Here is a 25,046-nt window from a genome sequence, read left to right on the forward strand (position 1 = left end):
ACATAGAAAGACAAATACTTTATGATCTCACTTATGTGTGAAATGTAAAAAATCAACCAAACTCATAGATACAGAGAACAGATTGGTGGTTGCCTGAGGCAGGAGGTACACAGGGGTAGGCACAATGGGTGAAGGTTATCAAAAGCACAAACTTCCAGTTATAAAATAAGTCCTGCAGATGTAATGTATAGCACAATGAGTGATTAACAATACTGTGTCAGTAAGTCTCAGAAGTTCTTATCACAAGAAAAAAATATGTAATGATATGTGGTGATAAATGTTAACTAGATTTATGCAGTGATCATTTCACAGTATATGCATGTATCAAATAATTACATGATATACCTAAAACGAACACAATGTTATATAAGTCAATTATATCTCAATTTTTAAAAATCCTGTCTCTCAAGTTCCAGGCCGGGGCTCTCTTCACCCTAGATTGCCTCTCTGGAACAAATTCATCACTGTTTCCTTGATTATATTCCTTTAGTGAAATATGCCTTTCTTAACCATATATGTTCAAATGGAAAATCTATAGCTGGGCAGAAGGGTTGAGGAAAAGAAAGGGAGTAATATTGCACTGAATTACAATTAGCAAAGAAGTGTCTGACTTAATTTTCCATGTATTTAGAAATATAGCATGTCTTTCCAGAGAATGTTTTGTATTTACAGCATGTCGATCTAGTTATATGGCTGCAATATAATTGTTTTCCTGCTGAGAATTATGGCACTGAAGTTACTCTGGGTCCTATTACAGCTAATTATAGCCTTGCTCTGAAATTTAAGGGCTCCCCTGCAAGGCTCCCTCCTTCCCAGTTGTACACAATGGACCTGAGAGCATTTAGATTCCACATGTGATTTTCCTTCTCAGGTTCTTGCTAGAAATATGACATTTGGATGTTTAAGGGTATAAATTACCAGAAATGAGCCCAAGTTGATTGGAATAATTCTGACTTTCAATTACATGAAAATGGAACACCATTGCATGACAGGAAAAAAAAAAAAAAACTTTCATATACATGTAGATTTGGTGGAAAAACTAGATCCACAGAACTTGTATATATACAGATAGATTCTCCCTAGTCTGGGTTTGAGAAAGGATGGAAGGGTGTGGCCTGGGTGAAAAGGTTCCCGCAGCTCATCATAGTTTGAGCAGAAGAGTGTAAAGTTCACCAAAACAAAGGGGGGAAAAATCTCTCTCTTTAGTTGTCAAGCTTCCTTTGGGCTCTGAGTCAGAAACTGATGTTCTTCCCAGCGATTTCACTTACTACCCTGGGTATGTCACCAACTCATTCAATTTATTTAAGCTTCATTTTCCTTGTTTATAAAATGAAGAAACTAATCCCTGCCCTGCATTCATTCTAAAGTTGCTATGAGAATCAAATTAGATAGGGGATCTAATTGGATTAAGGTAGCATGCCTCTTTGGGCTCCTACTGCCATAGGAACTGCAAGGCTACATAGCATTTTGAAGAGACAAGGATGTATAATTAGACACTGCTAGCTTTAAAATCCCATGGATGGAGGAGTCTGGTGGGCTGCAGTCCATGGGGTCGATAAGAGTTGGACACGACTAAGCGATGTCACTTTCACTTTTCACTCTCATGCATTGGAGAAGGAAATGGCAACCCACTCCAGTGTTCTTGCCTGGAGAATCCCAGGGACTGGGGAGCCTGGTGGGCTGCCATCTATGGGGTCGCACAGAGTCGGACACGACTGAAGCTAATTAACAGCAGCAGCAGCAGCTTTGCAAACCTCTCAAAATGATGACAACTGTATCTACCCCTGGAGTTGTGGTGAGGTTTAAATGAGATGATGCCAGGAAAGTCCTGGGCTCATAGAAAGACCTTAATGGCTTTTCTTCCCTGCATTCATATTTTGTTGAAATACTAAATCTTTTTTCATTATATTACCAGAGAGTTGTTTGCATATACAGGACATTGACTAAGATCAGCACTTCTTTTTTTTTGCATTGTAATCACTGATTTTTACCAAAAACTGAAAAATTTTTGTTTAAAAAAATCAAAAAGTGCACAAAATTTTCATGGATTTTAAAAAACAAAGCAAAGAAGCTAAATACAGAACTCTTGATCTTGAAAGTGTCTGTTTTACTCTCTGAAAGTGTCTGTTTTACTGTCTTCCCCAAAGCACATCAGAAGATAAATGAAGAGAGCACATAAGTTAGAAAAAATTTACCTCCAAAAATCCTTTGTAGCAGGGAGGGATATTTCTCTCCTCATTTTTCTAGTCCATGCTTTTTATGAAATTAATTTTTAATTTTTTTTATCAAAGTAGTATTCGGTATGGTTTAGAAAGTACTACAAGGCTCATGCATAAAAAGAGCTGTCTCAAGTTCTACCCGTCTCTTCTCCAATTCCAGCTCCTAACAAGTAGCTGCTTTCAAATACCCAAGATGTTTCTTATGTTATTTACTTCCTTATTTATGAGGAACATGCTTGTACTGCCATTCTTGATTTATTTGCCATTTTTACCATTATTTATTGATTTGCTAAAAGAGAAGATGATGATTTCATTCTCTGAGATCCTCTTTCAACCCATACCAATTTCCCTTCCTGCCATCCACCCCTTAGTAGCATATAATACCTCTTAGGCTCATCAATAGCAGTGTTCACATCACTATGATTCTGGTTATTTCTTAACAGTTGTACCACACAGATTTTGTAGTTACAATTCTTCTCTGATACAAAATTAGTGTTTCTAGGAGTTAATAACTGCTGCTTTGTTTTCTCAGCTTTCCACATAGTCCCCCAAATTTCTGATCTTTGATAGAGTCAAACATATCAATTTGTCCAATTCATTGTTTCTTTCTCTTGGAGAGAAACCCTCCATTCCCCAGTTTTCCTTCAGCCAGTTACTCTCCAATCTTGCCCTAGAGATGTTGCACTGATATTTTTCTCCATCACCTGGGAATTCCTGTTTTGTTGGACCCTCTGCTTTGTTTTGTCTATCTTTTCCTTGATTTACTATGTCATTTGAGGACCACATTCTCCAATAACTTGGACAAATGATGCTTGATATATACATTTTTGAGATCTTGCTTCACTAAAAATATTGTTAGTTTACAGTCACTTGTAGTCTCATTGGATATGCAATTCTAGGTTTTCAGCTACTATCGATGATGATTTTAAAAGTATCATCCATTGTCATCTAACTTCCAATTTCGTGGGTGAGCAACTTCAACCCAAATCATTCCCAATTTCTATCTGGAAGCTGTGCGCATTTTCTATTCCAGGTGCTCTAAAGCCTTCATCTGGGCCTTGCACTCTTATGTGTGGTCCTCAGGGGAAACTTTCAACCCGAAATGTGACGCCTGCTTCCTTTCTGTGAAATCTTCCTATTTTTGTTTTTTGTAGTAACTCCCTCTCCTCGGTGTACCTGTCCTCCCATTGTGAGCTTGTTGATATCAGGAGTTAGTCCTTTTACTTGAATTCGCCAATTCGTAAATATTTTCTCACATTGTCTGTTTTTGCTCTGTTTTATGGAGGGGGGGAATCCCATAGCTTGATCTCCATGCACCTCCAGTAAAATAATTTCTTCTTAATACAAATAGTTTCAATTTCCAATACCTCTTTCTGCTTTAAAGTTCTTTTGTTTTTGTTTCATGACTGCTATTCCCTTTGTTATCTAAGAACTGTAGTTATGACTGGGTTTATTTGGATTTTATTCTGTTCTCTCTCACGTCTGTTTTCTCTCACATTCTACCCACCCCTCCACCCCCCATTCCCTTGTTTAATGTTTTCATGTCTGATTAACTTTGGTTGTTCAGCAGAACCTATGAAAGAGGCATTAAAAAGCTGATGGAAAACTGCGTGACTGACTGGAGCATTATAGAGTGAGGAAGCAAAGGCCCTATGGGGCCCCTTGATGTCAGACACTATTTTTTTTCATAAACAAGTTCTCCAAAGAGAAAGACTCCAGTCTCCCACCTGTACTATGTAAGCCTGGTACCAGCATTCTGGAAACCTACAGATAAGAGAGTAGCAGAACCCCCCAAGATCTCACCTAGGCAGACATCCTATTTTGTCTTTGCTGTGCCTGGTGCCCCAGGGGTACAGAAACTTTCTGCTGTAACTTTTCCAAGAGGTTAAACTTCTCTCCTTTGCTGGGAGGAGTGAAGGATCTTATGTTGTGATCTATTATAATTGTTCCTTATTTAGACTTTCCATCAGTCCCTTGATGCTAGTTCCTTTCTGAATCACACACTTGAGATCTACATAATGGTCCCAATTCCAGTCTTTCTAGATTTCTTCAGCTTGAATCACATGCTTCCTATTCCCACCTCCATGGCAGAGAGTTTATAGCTTTTTCCACTCTGTGAAGCCAGTTACCACTCATTTACCTACTTCCTATTTTCCTAACTGTGATTGAAGTCTGCTGGAATCCCCTCTCCCCTTCTCATTGCTGTAGGGGTCTAAATCTTGTTTACACATTATTTCAGGTCCTCTGAGAGGCAGATGGCAAGAAGGAGCTAGACTGGCAACACTGGAGGGAAAATCAGTAAAGGATAAGTGAGAGAGAGGAAGAAGAGGTTGGGAGAGGCTTTAGACTGTGATGGGATTCTGATCCCTCTGAAAGGAGAGAGAGCGGGAAGGAGGATTGGGTAAGAAAAGCATCAGAAAAGAAAAAAAGAAGAGCACTGGAATACAGTGCAGTTCTAATGAAGGCCATGGGGGAGTTCCCAAGCAAGAAATCCACTAGAGAAGTCCTGCTTGGGGCATAAATGGCCTGGCTCTAGTTCCCCTGCCATGCGACGTCAGTGCCTGGGAGCACCTCAGGGGGAGCATGGTCTCAATGTGCATGACACAGCTCATCTGATGGTACAAGAGCCAGGGCCTATCAGCCAAAGTCACTGCTCACAACTGGTGCTCTTAAAAGGTGACCTGTGTGGTGTACCTCCACTGATGCTAAATTCACTTATGTTTTTATATATTGTCTTTATTGAGTCATTTTAATGTGATATTTTGGAAAGAGCAGAGGTAAGTCTCTATGATAAATCGATCATATTTCACTGAAGTTCCAAAAAGCTACTGAAGTTGGCTAAGCACACATACACATCTGAAATCATGATGTTACTCCAAGAAGAACATAATTAACACGGCTCAGTTAAACTCATACACCCTCCAATCAACTTCCAAAGTTACATGCACAAGTCTTTAAAAAAAAAAAAGCTTATCTTTTAAAATGAGAAAATAGTTTTCTTTTACGAGAAAACCAACCAATACATTTTTGGTGATTTTCATTTTCTTCTGTCCTTTTCAGTAAAGTGAAAGTGAAGTCTCTCAGTCGTGTCCGACTTTTTGCAACCCCGTGGACTGTAGCCTACCAGGCTCCTCCCTCCCTGGGATTCTCTAGGCAAGAGTACTGGAGTGGGTTGCCATTTCCTTCTCCAGGGGATCTTCCTGACTCAGGGATCAAACCTGGGTCTCGGCAGACACTGTAACCTCTGAGCCACCAGGGAAGCCCTACGAGAAGATAAAAAAAGGAGGCTGTTTGGGGTCTACAGTGAAGCTCTGTTTTTATGCATATGTGACAGTGCTAAATATTTTAGAATGTAATAGGCTAAATGTCTGGGTCCCCCAAAATTCACATGCAGAAATCCCAGTAGGATGGTATTAGAAGGTAGAGCCTTTGGAGGTAAACAAATCAAAAGGATGGAGCCCTCATGAATGTGATTAGTACCTCGTAAAGAGACTCCTCAGAGCTGTCTGGTCCTCTGAGGATGGGACAAGGACTTAGCAGTCTATAACCCAGAAGAGGGCTCTCTGTAGAGCCTGACCATGCTGGCACGTGATCTTGGACTCAGCTTCCAGAACTGTGAGAAATAAATTTCTTCAGTTTTATTAACATAAGCCACTAGTTTATGGTACTTTGTTATAGCAGCCCAAACTGAGTAAGACATGGAGCTTATATTTGTCTGTTACCTCTGAGAAATGTATTCTTTTCTTTAACATATGAGATGAAATAGTTTTTGTTTCAGTTTTAGTTCTTTGAGTAAAAAATTCAATAAGTACAGATAAAGCAAAACCTTTATCTATTACTTTTATCTTCACTCTCCAAGCCTTCCCTCTACCAACCATGGGTAACCATTGGTAGGGAATGTAATTTTGCAGACCACATTCGTGTATGTGTGTGTTTCTGACTCTCTCCATGTTTATATCTATCTCTTGATTGATAGATAAATAGACAGCTAGATATCATTGTTTCCCTGATTTTTAGAAACATCATTTCTATCTATGTAAGTATTTTTTTCTCTTTTCATACAACAGTAAGCTTTGAAAATCTTGATATATCATTGTATATAGGTTTACTTCAATTTTAAATTTCTTGCGTATTATTCTTCCATTTGTATTTATTTTATTAGATTATTTAGCCATACTTCCTATGTTCCCTATGGAACATTTATGCTTCTTTGTTTTCGGCTGTAATAAATAATGTCACAGTGTCTAGCCTTATATGTCTCTTTGTGCTCACATGTGACTATTTGTGTATACATGCTAGTGTTTTTCTATGACAGACAGCAAGAGGTGAAATTCCCTGGTTTAAGAACTTGTGTGTTCAGATTCTAAGATACTTTCAAATTGCCTTCCAAATAAGTATGCATCAGTTTACATTGCATAGTGCTAATATATGTTCATTTTTAAGATTATAAAAGCTTAATAATTATCTTGAATATAATATACTAAGTCTAATGTTTAACAAGGCATTTATCACATGATAGATTTTAAATACATTTTGGTAGAATGTATGAATGAATGAATACCAAGAGTGTTAAATATAGTTCTGGAAAGATAAAATTACATTATTTTTGTCAGCTAATCTGACATTAATACAACTAGCAATATCATTGGATTCAAAGGCCAAATCTTTGGTTTATATTCCCTGTCATGAAGTGAGAAATAGTTTTTACAAACTATTATTATTACAAAATAGTAATTACATCAGAAAGAGTGAAATTTAATATGACAAACAAAAATTTTAAAGTCAGAAAACAGACATTCAAACCCTGGATCTCCCAGGACCTAATGGTATGAACTTAGGAATGTCATATTTTTTTCCCTATGTGTCACCTTATATATTTGTAATGGGGAGAATAAACTCCAAAGTTAAGTGAAAGAAAGTATGCAAAAGGCTAAGCAAGTGATAGCACATTATGCAAGTGTTAGTTTTTAGTCCCTCCTAAGGTTCCATTATTTATAAGTAAAGAGCTAAGTTCTGAACTGTTTGATTCTGCCTGGCTATAACTTCCACCCTCCTAACTCCATCCTCCATAGCCCCACCCTCTACACCCACCATCTTCACATGCTCTCATTCCTAAGTGGCCTCACTGCAACATGGGGCTACACATACCTCCAACATGAAATGTCAATGAGTTTTCCAGATTAAAACATTAAAAATGTATGAGGAACCACTGTCATGCAAAGAAGCTAATAATACTCATGATCTTTTTTTTATGAACGAGGTTGTTCATTTCAAGAGCAGCGGTTATTACTATAATCAGTAAAAATGACTCTAATACCTCCTATTGGTACACACAACAGTACACAAGGCGCTTAATATCTATCTCAGTTTTGACATGCTCAAGTACAACTGTGTTTATTCTACCAACATATTGTTCTAGTTCTTAAAAAGATATGAAACGTACAGCACCAGCTGTAAGCCAATTTATTATATAGAAATTGCATAGTTAAATATAATTTTCTTTAAATGCCAGCTAATATTCAGCAGGAAAGAGAAGCATTTGCTCTAGGAAATCTTCAGATGGTTTAACCTTCGTTTTTGGTTTTGCTTTTTCTCCCGTCTCCTTCTGCCTTGTCTCTGCCCACCTTGCCAGCCTGGGAGCAATGTTCTATCATCTTGTCAGCCCCCTGCCAGGGTGAAGCACATCTGTTACAAGATGCATACTGCAACCAGAGAGGGCCGAACACAGTGCCACTTTTGGCTATAAGTTTAGGCTAAAGAGGCAACCACCAATTTCACATTGTTCAGCACTTATAACAAGTATAATCATGACATCTTTCATAGTATTTTATACATGCATTCATAGTGCTGAAGGGAATGGATCTGGGAATCAGACTGCGTGGGTTTTAAATATGATTCCTGCATGGATTCAAGCCTCTCTGTGCCTCAGTGTCCTCACCTGTAAAATGGGGTTGATCACTATCTACCTCATGGGGCTTTGAGAAGTACTAAATGGGTCATAGAATTAGCATGGACAGGCATGTAGGTGGATCTGTTCACATTTGCTTTGAGTGCTGTGCTCACAGGCCAGTCCAGGTTCAAGTGAAGGGGAAACATGCTTCTCGCTAGCAGGAGAATCTAAGAATTTGTGGTCATAGTAGCTAACTCTAGGAATAATATGAAATATGAAGTATGGGCAACTGGACTGAAAAACTATGAGCTCCATCTAATAGCCATTCTCCAGACTCCTATATCTTCCTCCCTCCACCTAATGCAAGTCCTTGATTAAGACTCTCCCAATATACCATGGCAGGTGTAAGCCATCTTGCTGACATGCAAAATGATAATATTTTGCACAGCACCTTGATTGTGCCATTCATCCAAGACTATCCAAGTTATCTGCAAGCAACAATTAAGCCTCTGAACCCCTGTGATGCTCCATTATCTTGTTTTCATAGATAAGGAAGCACTGAGCCCAAAAAAGGGAATTTGTCAAGGTCACAGGAATAAATGACAGAGCTGAGTAGGGATCCACAGCATTAGCAGCTCAGCCGTCATCTACTTTCCCCATCGCCACTGATGCCAGCCCTCGAAAAACAGGAAAGTCCTTGTTGCCCATTTTCCTGGTGGCTCATTGTCACCTTGCCCCTTAGTATCATTACCATCTTTGCTTACAACAGTCTCTCTGAATTCAAACTTCTCCAAAGTCAGATGGTGACCATCGAAAGAGCTGGAGACGGCATGTTTCTCACTTCACACCCCAAGTCTTTCGCACTTCTTAGGAAGTCATGCACAATTCAACCGAGGCAGTGAGCAGAACAAGGTACAGTTGTGCTTTCTTTCTACACTGGGCATAGCTCATTTGCTTTGCTGTCAGAAAGCAAGGAATCCCAGAGAAAAGAAACCTAAAAAATATGGGTGTGAGGGGAAGGGGAGTGAGAGAGAGAGAGAGAGTCACTATAGATGATATGCCACATTCAAAAGGTATCATTAGCTTTTGGCAAACTATTGACTGCTATCTGATCTTTATCAAATCTTGTAAAGCAAGTGCTATGCCAGCTGCTAAAGCTTGCTGGAGTCATTTAGCTTGTCAGATAAACTGGAACAAGAGCAGACACATCACCTTTTATCAGTGAACCTTCTCCTTTCTCTGTCCCCTGGCTCTCATGTACACAGACCTAGATCATTATGATCATTTCTGGGGAAAAATTGATTTTTTGAAGTATACCTGATTTATAATGTTGGTTAGTTTCAGGTGTACAAAGTGATTCAGTTATGCATGTATATATGTACATATATATATATATATATATGTACCTATATATATTTGGAGAAGGCAATGGCACCCCACTCCTATACTCTTGCCTGGAAAATCTCATGGATGGAGGAGCCTGGTAGGCTGCATCCATGGAGTCGCTAAAAGTGGACATGACTGAGCAACATCACTTTCACTTTTCACTTTCATGCATTGGAGAAGGAAATGGCAACCCACTCCAGTGTTCTTGCCTGGAGAATCCCAGGGATGGGGGAGCCTGGTGGGCTGCCGTCTATGGAGTCGCACAGAGTCAGACACGACTGAAGCGACTTAGCAGACCTATATATATTCTTTTTCATATTCTTTTACCTTAAAGGTTATTACAAAATATTAAATATAGATCTCTGTACTATACTGTAGGCCTTTGCCAATCATCTATTTTATATATAGTAATGTATATAAGCTAATTCCAAACTTCTAATTTATCCTCCTCCCCTTCCCCTTTGGTCACCATAAGTTTGCTTACTATGTCTATCGGTCTATTATGTTTTGTATACAAATTTCTTTAAATCATTTATTAGCTCAGCAACGTAACCTTTTTCCCATAAAATATTTTTAAAAAATGCTTCTAGGAAGATCTGTTCTTTTTACTGTTCTACCATGAGGCTCAGAGATTATTTTACAAGATATAATCCCGGTCATATATATGGTGATAATCATTTAAATGATCAAAAATACACAGACACACACACACACAATCTTGAATCCAGCATTTTTTTTTTTAGATTCCCCATGTAATCTTTCTATAGCCATCTGCACCTCAAGTCACTCTATCATACTCTTGTCAGTTTAAAATTAGAATTGAAAACTTTGAAGAAATAGAATTTAGGAGAGATCTCAGAAGTTTTCTAGTTTCCCACCTTCAGGTTACGGATAGGTAAACAGAAGTGACACTATGACTTGATGACTTGAATACTTTGTAAACTTGGACCCAATATTTAACCTCTTTGAGTCTTAGTTTTCTCATCTATGAGATGTGGATAACAAATAGAACTCATCTACCATTGAGCTATAGTGAGAACTAAATAGAATCATGCACATAAAAGATTTGGAGCTGTGAACTATTTTACAGGCGAAAACACTTGCTCATGGTCACACAGCAGGTCAATGACAGAATTGGGCTTGAACCCAGCACTTATAACTTCGACTTCATTGATCCACTCAATAAACTTTTATTAGGAGACTACCCTATTCCAGGCACTGTTGTGAGCACAGAAAATTGACAGATGAACAAGACAGTCTTGGTCACGGCTCTTATTGGAGTTTACAAGATAGGGAGGGAAACAGGATTTATACTTATTACAACAGTGGTAAAACATTAGAGAGGATCAGAGAAGGGGCCTATGGAATTGAATGAGAGGAAAACCACCTGGGCAAGGGCAGTGAGGCAAGATTTCCCTAAGGAAGAGATGTTCAGTTTGTTACTAAAGCGTTAGCAGGAGTTGGACAAAAGCAAGCAGACCAGGAAGAAGGTGAAAGATCCTGAAGGAGGAAGAAGAGAAAGATGTTCTCAGAACTGGGGAAAACAGCCACTGCAGTTAGAGCATAGGTATTCCACTGACAGAGGCCTTTTCTTGTTTCCATCAGCCCCTCTAGACTCTGTTTCTGCCCATAAAAAAAGTCCAGCCTTTCTTGATGCCTCTTGGAAGCCCTGTGTTAGAGTGAGAAAGGGGAAACCCACAGTTCTCTGCTCCTGTCTGGAGCTCTGTAAGCCTCTCTCAGTTTAACAGATGTCCATGGCTTAAAATCTTGACTTACTTGAAAAATAAATTAGGTGGCAGTGAAGTAATGTGTAAGTGCTTACACAAATACCTTAGCCTCTGCTTGTCTTGTTTTATGCTCTGATCTCTGGATTGCAGGTTGAAAAATCAGCAAGTTACTCAGGAGGAGAGCTGGGAAAGAGACACATATTCAACCAAGAGTCCACTGAAATCATACCAGTGGTTGTTTATTTCAAAAATGGGAGGGGGGGCACACAGAGGATTATATCCTCTAAATGAACAGCTTTCATCCTGTCCTCAGACCAGTTATCACTTCTCTTTCCTGCTTCTTCTATCAATGCCCCACACAATCCTGTTTCTTATCAGGTTCAGCCTGTGCTTAACCTCTATTCTGACCAATTCTTTTTCTATCTTTCCTATCTTAACACAGAAAGGAGGAAAGCTATCCCCAGAAACTCAGGTGCAGCCCTAGTGATGGATTTGTCCAGGATCAGGAATCAGTATTTGATAAGCTGGAAGAGTTGATGCACTGAGCTAAGCGAGCAGTTTATTTTCTCAAAAGGAGATGCGCTTACCCTGTGCTCCCAGCCTTGGAGTCCATTGTTTGAGAAGATACCGAAGACTTACTCAAAGTTCACAATTACCAAAAAAACCCTGGTAACAACTCTAAATCATCTGGCCTTGGAGACACAGGAAAGTACAAAGGAACTAAATGTAACCTATAATTACTGGTTGCAAGGGCCATGCAAACCAGCTAAGGGAATCAATTAATGGTTATCATAGTAACCATTAGCATGATAATGGTTTATTAGACTCTGCATCAGGCACGATGGTGAGGGATTTACACACACTGGCTCACTCAGTCCTCCCAACAATACATTTGTCCTGTTTTACAGATAAGGAAACGGTGCATCAGAAAAGGTAAATAATGTATCTAAGATCACAGATGCAGATAGAACTGAGAATGAAATCCATGCTGTATAATCCCCATCCTCATGCATATAGTCATGTCAGGACCGTTATGATGAAAGGCAGTATGTAAGATCCGCACAATTCAGAGAGAGAATTCTGTAGGGCTAGGGTAAGGGGCTTCTGAAACTGCACAAAAGTGGTCCAGAATCTGAAGAATGAAGAGGCCCTAGATCAAGGTGGCTCAGTCTCAGTATTATTGACATGTTGGCCCAAATAATTCTTTGTTGCAGGGGCAGTCCTATGCATTATAGGATATTTAGCATTATCCCTGGCCTCTACCCCCTCACTGTCTCTCCGCCAATGACAACCACAAAAGTCTAGAGACATTGCCAAATGCATCTTGGAGACAAAACTACCCACAGTTGAGAACCACTGCTTTAGAAGAAGTCAGGGAGCCTCAGCAGCAGGAGAGGCCCAGAGAGATGGAGGCCATACAAAGCCAGGGGAGGTCCACTGGACCAGAGAACGCATGTTAACGAGAATAGCTGAGAAAAGATTAAAGCAGAGATTGGCGCCAGACTGAAGAGGGCTCTGAATGCCAGGAGAAGAAATCAGCAGCTAGGAGCAGGAGCAATTTTTCATTTCTGAGAATAAGGATGGTGGGTACCCCTTACTTCCTGTGCATTAGCCCATGTCCTCCATCCTGTTCTCCAAATATGCAAACAACTTGGGTCTCAGAACTTTCACATTAATTCCTCTCTCCAAACTTATCCTCAGCTACCTGCAGAGCCCCTCTTACTTCCTTCATGTTTCTATTCAACATGACTTATGAGGAAGGCTGGCCCCACCTGTAACTCTCTATCCCCTTATCCTGCGTAATTTCCTTCTGTAGGTCTGCCTTTCCTGAATGCCAGACACATTGTGTCATTCATTCATGTGTTTATCACTTTACCATCCATCTCCCCCTATTATTATAGAATGTCAGCTCTACCAGGGCAAGCAGCAGAAACACTTCTTGGCATATGGCACATACTCAATAAATATTTATTGTATTAATGAATTTATTTTCAAGAGAGTGCTTTAGGAAGGGTGATTCCTAGAAGCCCAGGCACTCCCATGTCCAAACTGTAAAAAGAATGTCTTGAATAAGATGGAAGGTTCACAAAGTGTGGTCTGTGTTCTTCCTGAATCAGAATTAATTAGGGCAGGGCTGTCTGTTAAAGCCTAAATTCCTGTGGCACAGTCTAGAGTCAACAGCCTAGAGTAAGTGCATGGAAGGACCTGGAAACTGCCCATTGAATGCATCCTACACGGCAACTCTAACATTTTGTGAGACAATGCCATGTCTGTTTACGTCTTTGGAAGTCAAGATTCAGATGCTCAGAAATAATAAACAGAAAGTTATAATGTAGAATATCTTGTGCTATTCTATTCCGTACAACTGTTCCTCTTGCCTATTAAAACTTAAGTAATTATACTATGTTGATAAAAAGCTTAAATTCTCACAGCCCTTTATATCAGACACAACTTTTCACATGCTCAACTTCTTCTGACCCTCATAGCAATCTTCAAGAAAGACAGTGGCTACAATTTCCTCCATTTTGCCACCTGATACAATAAAGATTCAAAGAGTTGTGGTGATTTGCCTGTGCTGCACAATTTATTAAATGCAGAGCAGGGGACTATCCACTCCTGGGCTATTTCTACTCCACCATTCAGTTGACCTGTAATAGGAACTGAATGCATGTAATGGCATATTATAGTTTACTAAAAATTTCTACAGAACCTTATGAAATACAGTTAGTTAAGTAGCAGTATCTACATTTTCAGATCAGCAGGTCAATAGGCACATTGGAGTACTGTGGTTAAATTTTAAGGCTCAGGACTGAATTCTTAGCTCTATTACTTGTTCCATGACCTTTCAAAGTTACCTAACTTGTATGAGCCTCAGTTTCCCTATTGGCAATACGGGGATAATAACTGTCTCAGGGATATTGTGAGAATTTAGTATCATAATTTACATAGATCAGACTCAACAAATGTCAACTATTAGTGGCAGTGATTAAAGTTCTGAGGCTAATGAAAACAAGAATAATGTCTCATTGTTATCCGGGTGCATAATCCAATGAACAGCAAAGCAGGAATTCAATATATATTTGCCCAACCAGTAATAAAGGAATGAATGAATGACTTCCTCTGGCTCATGTAACTGGTAAATAACAAAGTCAAGACCCAACCTCCTGTCTCCCAACAATAAATCTGGTGTTCTTTATACTTTACTGGTCCTCCAGCCTTCCCAACTTAGCAATGCAGTGAAAGCAAGGATTTATCTTACTATTGTACAAGCACTGTCTGGAAAGAATCTACATTCATGAGTATGAAATTATAAACTAATGACTCTGCTTCCAAAATGCACTGGGCCCAGACAGCCAATCTAGGCTTTATCCTTATCATCATGTCTCCCTCCTGATGCTCTGGTATAAGGAGCTGAGCATGTAAATAATTTGTGTTTTCCTGAAACAACAAAGCCATTCAGCAGTTCCCTTCTAATTTAAAGATGCTGTCTGTGTCTGCCCATCCTTCTGGTTCAGAAACAGATTTGGAAGATGAGTGGCTAGCATGTTCCAGTGAAGTAAGAAGGAAAAAGGGTTATATAATTGAGATTGTGCTCTCACATGAGGTTAGTAAATCCCCACCCTTTTCTCCTAACCCTTCAATCACCACTTCTAACTCCTCCTCCTCCTCACCTCCTCCTGGTAGAGAACAAATACACTTGAACTAACCTAATGCCTTTTCAATCACTTCTGATATGAAAATTACAGTGCTCCGAGCTCTTTATTCATGCTTATGCCACATCTGCATTGAACAGTAACTACTAATTAATGTTAATTTATTGATAGCTCAAGATCTAATTTCTTTGTAGCCACACGAATCATATGACAAAGATTATAGTATTCCTAATTCAATTTAAATATGATCATTATTTTGAAGATGAAAGAAACAATGAAGAATGCAGAATCAATGTGTGCTTTAGATTGCAAGGAGTTCTTTTTAAAAATAATAATAATACATTTTTATTATTTGAACTAGAATCCTAAAATGTTAAAAGTGAGAGAGACCTTAGAAACCATCTGATCCAATCCTCTTTGTTTACAATTGTGAAAAGCGAAGCCAGAGAGAAACAAGAAACTTGTTCAGAGCTGTGCGATTTCTTTCTTTATAGCTAGCATTGCATCTTCCCAGCCTATGCATCCCAGGATTCATTTCTAAACAAGTCCTAACATATACACCAGGAAGCTCTATTTAATACAGTTCTCAAGCGGCAAGCATGGAGGGCTATTAGAGGTGATTAGAAGATAACAAGACAGCCTGGGAGTTGACCCTCTGCTGCTTCTTGGAAAGATGCTCCAGCCTAGAAGACTGCAGGTGGAGGGAGGTTGCCAGCTCAGAGAGTGTGGGGAGAACAGGACTGCCAGTCAGATAGCAAAGATTAGAGGCACATGATAAAGCTTCTCTATTAAGTGATTGGACATGCTCAATCAGGCATCCCAGCTCTATCAGTTATAGATTATCAGTGACATCAGGCACTTACATATGAAGCTGTCCTGGGCCCTCAATGCCTTATTGCTGGAAGATAAGAATCAGAATTCCAAATGCTTATAACCTAGCCTTCTGTGGCTGTGAGACACTGGCAGAGGAGTTTGGAAAACTGCCAAACACACACACACACACACACACACACGGAGGAGTGATGGCAATTCATATTAGTTTTTGGAAACCATCCTCTGAGTAAAGACGCACAGGACTGCTCAAAAGGCTTTCTTTTAATCTGTTTTGTTGAACCTTCTTCCAAGGTTAACTGACAAGGGAACAGGAGGATCAGAGATTCTAGATGGAGCTAAACTGGTTACATTGGGGTATTGTAGAACAGTGACCTCTAATTGTGGAGGGCATGGAGGAGCAACCGAGCCTGCCTAGCACTGGGATGCAATTTCAGATAAAATATCACAGAGCTACCAACCGTGTTGCTGCTTCTCCAAATGTCCTGATATTAATATTTTACTGGCTAAAATATAAGACTAATTTCTTTCATTGGTGTTTCTCTCTTCCATAAGACAGATAGAATAGAAGTGATAGCATGAACATCAGCTGAATATTACCGAGCTCTTACCATCCAACAAGCACTAAGTGTTTTGCAGGTTCTATCTCATTTAATTTTTTCTACCATGTGAAAGGTATTGCAAGTTTCCCCACTTTACAGATGAGAAAACTGAGTTGATTAACCCCAAATTCACTGGGGTGGTAGATGGCAGAGTGAGATTAAATGCCAAGCGTGCCTCTCTTCTGAGCACCTGAGATTCAAGAAAGCTGTTCTATTTTTATATTTTTAAAATTAATTTACTGTAAAATTGACTTTGGGGAGTAAAATTTTAGGAATGTTAACATAGATATAAATTCTTGTAATCACAACATTAAAAATATAAAACAGTTTTATCACCTTTGAAACTCCTTTTGTAGTAAAGCTCCGGGCTTCCCTGTTAGCTTGGACGGTAAAGCGTCTGCCTACAACGCGGGAGACCCGGGTTCGATACCTGGGTTGGGAAGATCCACTGGAGAAGGAAACGGCAACCCACTCCAGTATTCATGCCTGGAAAATCCCGTGGGCCGAGGAGCCTGGTGGGCTACAGTCCATGGGTCGCAGAGTCGGACACGACTGAGCGACTTCTCTCTCTCTCTCTCTGTTTTTCATCACTGCTGCTGCTGCTGCTGCTAAGTCGCTTCAGTCGTGTCCAGCTCTGTGCGACCCCACAGACGGCAGCCCACCAGGCTCCCCCGTCCCTGGGATTCTCCAGGCAAGAACACTGGAGTGGGCTGCCATGTCCTTCTCCAATGCATGAAAGTGAAAAGTGAAAGTGAAGTCGCTCAGTCGTGTCTGACCCTCAGAACCCCATGGACTGCAGCCTACCAGGCTCCTCCGTCCATGGGATTTTCCAGGCAAGAGTACTGGAGTGGGGTGCCATTGCCTTCTCCGGTTTTTCATCGCATCTCGGGTCTAATCCTAACCCCTGGCAACTATTACTCTGTTCTCCACGATAGTTTTTTCTTTCAAGACTGTCATGCAAAAAAAATAATAATAATAATTAAAAAAAAAAAAGACTGTCATGCAAATAAATTCTATGTAACTTTAGGAGGCTGGTTTCTTTCACTTAGTGCAACACAATGCCTTTGAGATTCATCCAAATTGTTGCATTTATCAATATTTTGTTTCTTTTACTGCTGTACTGTATTCCACGGGGTGGATGTACTACAATTTGTTTATGCATTCACTCACTAAATGGCTTGGGACTGTATACAATTTGGAATAATTATGAACAAAGCTGCCATAACCATTCATGGACATGTTTTTGTGTGAATGTAAATTTTTACTTCTCTTAAGTTAAGTACTAGGAGAGGGACCGATGGGTCATGCGATTAATTTTATGAGAAACTGCCAAACTGTTTTCCAAAGTGGCTGATACTTTTTCATTACCACAGGCATATAGGAGAGTTCTAGCTGTTCTGCATCCTCAACAGCATTTAATATTTTCAATATTTTAATTTTAGTTATTCTAATGTTTGTGCACTCAGTCATATCCAACTCTCTGGGACGCCATGGACTAGCATGCCAGGCTCCTCTGTCCATGGGATTCTTCAGGCAAGAATACTGGAGCAGGTTGCTACTTCCTTCTCCAGGGAATCTTCCTGAGCCAGGGATCCAACCCTAGTTTCTTGCCCCTCCTGCACTGGCAGGTGGGTTCTTTACCACTGGGAAGCTCATTCTAAAGGGCACATAATTATATATCATACTAGAGTTCTAATGTTCATTTCCTCAATGACAAATGATGTTGAATGTCTTTTTATGTGTTTGTTTACCACCTGCATAACCTCTTTGGTAAAGTTTAAGTGTTTTGCGCATTGTAAGAATGTTTTTTTCTCATTTGTTTGCTTTTGTTTTGTTTGCTGTTGAGTTATGGGAGTATTTATATAGTCTGAATACAAGTCATTGGTAATACTGTGTTTTTCAAATATGTTCTCCCAGTCCTCTTAACAGTGTGTTTGACAAAGCAAAAAGTTTTAAATTTTTGATAAAGTACAACTTATTAAATTTTTTATGTACCATATTTTTGGTATCAGAGCTAAAAAACTCTTTTTGATGGGGATTTCCCTCAACAGTGGCTAAGATTCCATGCTCCCAGCGTAGGGGGCCTGGGCTCCATTCCTGGTCAGGGAACTAGATTCTACATGCTGCAGTGAAGAGCCTGCACGCTGCAACAAAGACCGGACACAGCCAAATAAAAATCATAAATGTTCCTAAAAATATAAATACATAAATAAAACATAATCTCTTTGATAACTCCAGCTCCTAAAGATTTTTTGTTTTTATGCAATTTTTTTGTCTTGTCTATATTTTATAAATTTCATTGATGATGCATTTGGACTTAATTATTGTAAGAGGTTGAGGTTCATTTTTATTACCTTTGAAGACTCAACTGTTTCAACACCATTTGTTGAAATGGCTAATCATTTCTGCATTAAATTGCTTTTGGAATTTTGTAAAAAACTAATTGACCAGGGCATGGAAGGAGTGGGTATGACTGCTATTGGGTGTGAGGTTTCTTTTTGGTGATGAAACTCTTCAAAAATCAGATTCAGATAATGGTAGCACTTCTCTGTAAACATTCCAAAAACCATTGAGTTAAACACTTTAAGTGAGTAGGTTTTATAGTATGTAAATTATATCACAATAAACCTGTTAATTAAATAAAATCAGTCACCCATAGTAGTGTGGGTATACTTTAGAACAGTAGTCCATCAATCTCTGTGTATCCCTCCCCCAACACCACAGTCTTGATTACTGAAGCTTTATAAGAGGTCTTAAAGTCAGGTCATACGATACCCTCAACTTTGTCCTTTTCAAAACTGTTTTAGCTTTTCTAGTTCTTGGCCTTTCTATATAAATTTTAGAACCAGCTTATCTATAATCATTAAAAAAAAAAACTGTTAGGATTTTCATTAGAATACATTAAACCTATGGATGACTTTGGAGAAAACTGACATCTTTATTATGCTGGATCCTCCAAAACATGAACATGGTATGTCTCCATTTATTAAGATTTTTCATCTACATTTTGGGGATAGTTTTCAGCATAAGGATCGTACACATGCTTTCTTATGTTTACCCACATGTGTTTCATTTTTGAGTACTATTGTAAATGGTATGACCATAAATTTTTGATTCCCAATTGTGCATGGCTAGTGTACAGAAATATAATTGATTTTGTGCATTTACCTCACATTCTATGATCTCATTAAATTTACTTATTAGTTCTAAGAGTTATTTTTATAAATTCCTTGGGATTTTCTATCTAGATAATCATGTTGTATGAAAATAAGGACAATTTTATTTCTTTTACTTCCTTCTACTCTGATCCCTAAGACTTTGTTTTTGTGTATTTTTCTCTTTCAGGTAAACTCTCTGAACTCAATTCTAGACAAGAATAAGGATGAGAGAAAAATGAGAGTGTTGGATACAGTTTAAATTGCACTAAGTTTTATACCTTCCAGAGATATCTGAGACATCTTTAATGCCATCAATGTCTGGCTCATATCAGTTCACTAAATATTTATCTAGTTCCTACTGTATACAGATATTTGAGGTAGATAGAACTAGAGCATAAGAGCAAAGTCCTTCATTGGAAGTTTACAATGAAGTATGGGAGGCTGATACCAATACACATCATTTCATTGCAATGTAATAAATATTAACAAAAAGGTAGACACATGAATGAATGAAAAGCATATTTACATATTTACTGATTTAGCATTTGTGGTTGGGATGACCAGATTACCCTGGTTCAAGCCACTGCCATTTCCCAGTTGAACAAAGCAACAGCCTCCTAATTTAGTTACATATCTCTAATCTTGCCTTCCTGACTATCCATTTTTTAAAAAATCAGTTTCATTGACATATAAGCATGCATAGTACAATTCATCTATTTAAAGCACACAATTCAATTTATTGTATTCACACAGTGGTGCTCCATCACCACAGTCAATTTGAGAACATTTTCATTATGCCAAAAAGAAAATGCATTTCCCTTAACCATAATCTCCCAAACTCCTAATCCCTCAGTTGTAGGTGACCACTAATCTCCCCTCTGTCTCTTCAGATTGGCCTATTCTGAGCATTCCATTTGCATATAATCCAGTAATATGTGGTCCTTTGTGACTGGTTTCTTTCACAGAATTTTTTCAAAGTTCATACATGCTTTACTATTCACCGGCACTGCATTTATTTTTATTGTCCAATATTTCATTGTACACATATGTCACATTTTATGTATCCATTCTTCAGATGATGGATACTTGGATTGCTTCCACTTTTTGAGTATTAGGATAAATACTGCATGTAGGATTTCAATACCTTTAGGCCATGAACTTTTTGTACCTTGTTTTAGGTCCCTGGATATGTTCCAGTGTCTCCTAGTTTACAGTCTATGGGAACTTGAATAACATTTGTGTCCTACTATTGTATGAAAATTATATAAATCTTAATTATGTTGAATTTTAGTGCATTTCAGGTCTCCTATATCCTACTTCCCTGTATATTCATTCCATCTTTGAGAGTTTGATATTGAAACTCCAATCAAAAATCTTAGTTTATTTGCTAAAAAATTATATAGTGGAACTATATGTAACCTTGTTCTATATTTTCCAGGTCTTCTATAAATGTGTTATCATACTATTATAATTTAACAAAATAAAAATTAAAAAGTATAAACAAGATAAATACTGTATAAGCGTTTGTATGGACATGTGTTTTAATTTCTCATGGGTACATATTCAGAAGTGGGATTGCTGTAACATATAATAATTCTAGATTTAATATTTGAGGAAACACCAGACTCTTCCAAAATGATTGAACCATTTTACATTCTCACAGCAGTATATGAGGGTTGCAATGTCTCCACATCTTAGCCAACACTTGTTATTACTTATCTTTTTAAAATTATTGATTTGGCCAAAAAGTTCATTTGAAGTTTGTATACGCTCTTAAGAGAAGACTCAAATGAACTTTTTGGTCAGCCCCAATATAATCATTCTAATTGTTGTGAAGCAGTATCTCACTGTGGCTTGTGCTTGCCTTTCCTAGATGGTTAATGGAGATAAGCATCTTTTTATTGACCATTTGTACATCTTCTGTGGGGAAATATCTATTGAAGTCTATTGTATATTTTTAAATTAGGTTGTTCATCTTTATATTATAGAGTTGTAACACTTTTTTATACATTCTGCATACAAGTCCCTCTTTAGATGTATAATATGCAAATGTTTTCTCCCATTCTGTGGTTTGTCCTTTTACTTCTTTGATGATGTCCTTTGACAAACAAAAGGTTTTAATTTTGAAAAAGGCCAATTGATCCAGTTTGTCTTTTGTTACACATGTTTTAGCCATTATAAGAAGAAACCATTGCCAAGTCCAAGATCAGAATTTACCTGTATGCTTTCCTCTCAGGTTTTGTTTGTGCCCTCCAAGAGTCTGTTTCCCCAGTCCTGTGCAAGCTCTGTAATCAAATCTCACTGGCCTCCAAAGTCAAATTCCCTGAGGGTTCTCAGTCCCTTTGCCAGATCCTCAGGTTGGGAATCTGTTGTGGGCCCTAGAACTTTCTTAACAGTGTGAGCATTTCTTCGGTATAACTGTTCTGCAGATTATGGGTTGTCTGCTTGGCAGCTCTATGGTTGGGTTAAAGATGACCTCCTCCAAGAGGGCTTATGTCACATGTCTACCTCACCCAGAGCCCCTGTCCCTGTGGCAGGCCACTGCTGACCCATACCTCCACCGGAGACTCAAGCAGAGATCTAGGTCAGTCTCTGTGGGGTCTCTGGGTCTTGGTGTGCACAAGGTTTTGTTTGAGCCCTTCAAGCATCTCTGGCGGGTATGAGGTTTGATACTAAACATGATTTTGCCCCTCCTACCATCTTGCTGGGGCTTCGCCTTTGCCCTTGGGAGTGGGTTATCCTTTTTTGGTTGGATCAAAGATTCTCCTGTCGATGGTTGTTCAGCATCAGGTTGTAATTTTGGAGTTCTCGCAGGAGGAGATGAGTGCACATCCTTCTACTCCATCATCCTGTATCAATCAGGATGAAAGATGATGCTGTTAAAGTGATGCACTCAATACACCAGTAAATTTGGAAAACTCTGCAGTGGCCACAAGACAGGAAAAGGGCAGTGTTTATCTCAATCCCAAAGAAGGACAACACCAAAGAATGTTCAAACTACCACACAATTGCACTCATCTCACCTGCCAGCAAAGTAATGCTCAAAATTCCCCAAGCCAGGCCTCAACAGTACATGAACTGTGAATTTCCAATGTCCAAGCTGGATTTAGAAAAGGCAGAGGAACTGGGGATCAAATTGCCAACATCCATCAGATCATCAAAAAAGCAAGAGAATTCCAGAAAAATATCTACTTCTGTTTCATTGATAATGCCAAAGCCTTTGGCTATGTGGATTACAACAAACTGTGGAAAATTCTGAAAGAGATTGGAATATCAGACCACTTGACTTGCCTCCTGAGAAATCTGTATGCAGGTCAAGAAGCAGTAGTTAGAACTGGACATAGAACAATGGACTGGTTCTGAATTGGGAAAAGAGTACATCAAGGCTCTATACTGTCACCTGCTTATTTAACTTATTTGCAGACTAGATGAAGCACAAGCTGGAATCAAGATGGCCAGAAGAAATATCAATTACCTCACATGCAGACAATATTACCCTTATGGCAGAAAGTGAAGAGGAACTAAAGAGCCTCTTGATGAAAGTGAAAGAGGAGAGTGAAAAAGCTGGCTTAAAACTCAACATTCAAAAAATGAAGATTATGGCATCTGATCCCATCACTTCATGGGAAATAGATGGGGAAACAATGGAAACTGTGACAGACTTTATTTTGGGGGGCTCCAAAATCACTGCAAATGGTGACTGCAGCCATGAAATTAAAAGACACTTGCTCCTTGGAAGAAAAAATATGACCAACCTGGATAGCACATTAAAAAGCAAAGACATTACTTTGCTGACAAATGTCGATCTGGACATGACTGAGCGACTCACTTTCACTTTTCACTTTCCACTTTCATGCATTGGAGAAGGAAATGGCAACCCACTCCAGTGTTCTTGCCTGGAAAGTTCCAGTGACGGAGGAGCCTGGTGGGCTGCCATCTATGGGGTCACACAGAGTCGGATACGACTGAAGCGACTTAGCAGCAGCAGCAGCAGTCAAAGCTATTGTTTTTCCAGTAGTCTTATGTGAATGTGAGAGTTGGACCATAAAGTAAGCTGAGCACTGAAGAACTGATGCTTTTGAACTGTGGTGTTGGAGAAGACTCTTGAGAGTCCCTTGGACTGCAAGGAGATCCAACCAGTCCATCCTAAAGGAAATCAGTCCTGAATATTCATTGGAAGGACTGATGTTGAAGCTGAAACTCCAATACTTTGGCCACCTGATGCAAAGAACTGACTCCTTGGAAAAGGCCCTGATGCTGGGAAACATTGCAGGCAGGAGGAGATGGAGACAACAGAGGATGAGATGGTTGGATGGCATCACTGACTCGATGGACTTGAGCAAGCTCCAAGAGTTGGTGATGGACAGGGAAGCCTGGAGCGCTGTAGTCCACGAGGTCACAAAGAGTTGGACACGACAGAGGGACTGAACTGAGCTGAAATGAGCTGAACTGAACTTCTAAGAGGTTTACTGTTTTAGCTCATATTTAGGTTTTAACCCATTTTGAAATAATTTTTATATGGTATGAGATAGGGATCAAACTTTATCCCTTTTTATATGGATCAAACTTTATCCCTTTTTATATAGATATCCCTTTTTATATTTTTATATGGTATGAGATAGGGATCAAACTTTATCCCTTTTTTATTGTCTCAATATCATTTGTTTAAAACACTGTTCATTTCCCCATTTAAGTGTCTTATCACTCTTGTTGACGATTGACTGTAAATGTGAGGATTGTTTCTGGACCCTCAGTTTCATTCCCTTGTTCTCTATGTCTATGACAATTTATTATTCACTCTATAGAGTCCTCTTAAGAATATAAAAAAATTAGCTTATGCCATTCCCATACCTCATGGCCTGAGGACTTAACATTGCACCTAGAATGAAATCCAGGTCCCATGAGTTCCAAGATAATTTTGTTCCTGTCAATCTCTCTTTCTGCTTTTAAGTTCTTTCTGCCTTTCTTCCTTCATTTTCTGAGATCTAGCCACAAAAAGCTTCCACCCACAGTGTTTCTTCACTCAGCTCTACTCATGACCATCCCTTCCGCACATTCAGGCTTCAGCTCAAATTCTACCTCAGAGAGGCATCCACGATATCCTGTCTCTTCATAGAAATGATCACTATTAGGACTTATTTTACTTACTCACTTATTGGATGGCTTGTATATTGCCTGCCTCCCTAATAGAATGCAACTAACATAAAAGCAAGGACTTTGTCAAGTTTTCTATCAGAGTCTTTGACATAGTAGGTATTCAGTAAATATGTATTAAATTGTACAAGTACATACATAAATGAGTGAATGAGTCAAAGAAGTCATCCTGGAAGAGGTGGCACTAGAGAAGACTCTAAAGGAAATTTAAGTAAGACTCACTGCAACCTCTATATTAATTATACCCTGAATGGGACCATCTACAAATCCTACAAGGACCAGACCTATACTTGATGAAATAACATCAATAGTGAAGTGAATGTGTACTTCACCCAGGAATGAGTTTGGAAACATATATTACTAAATTGGAGATTTGTAGCTATGTGCACTCTCTTTAATTATGGAAACAGAAAAAGAATAATTTCT

This window comes from Oryx dammah, unplaced genomic scaffold (genome assembly GCF_014754425.2).
Source record: "Oryx dammah isolate SB20612 unplaced genomic scaffold, SCBI_Odam_1.1 HiC_scaffold_5, whole genome shotgun sequence".
In the NCBI taxonomy this organism is placed as follows: domain Eukaryota; kingdom Metazoa; phylum Chordata; class Mammalia; order Artiodactyla; family Bovidae; genus Oryx; species Oryx dammah.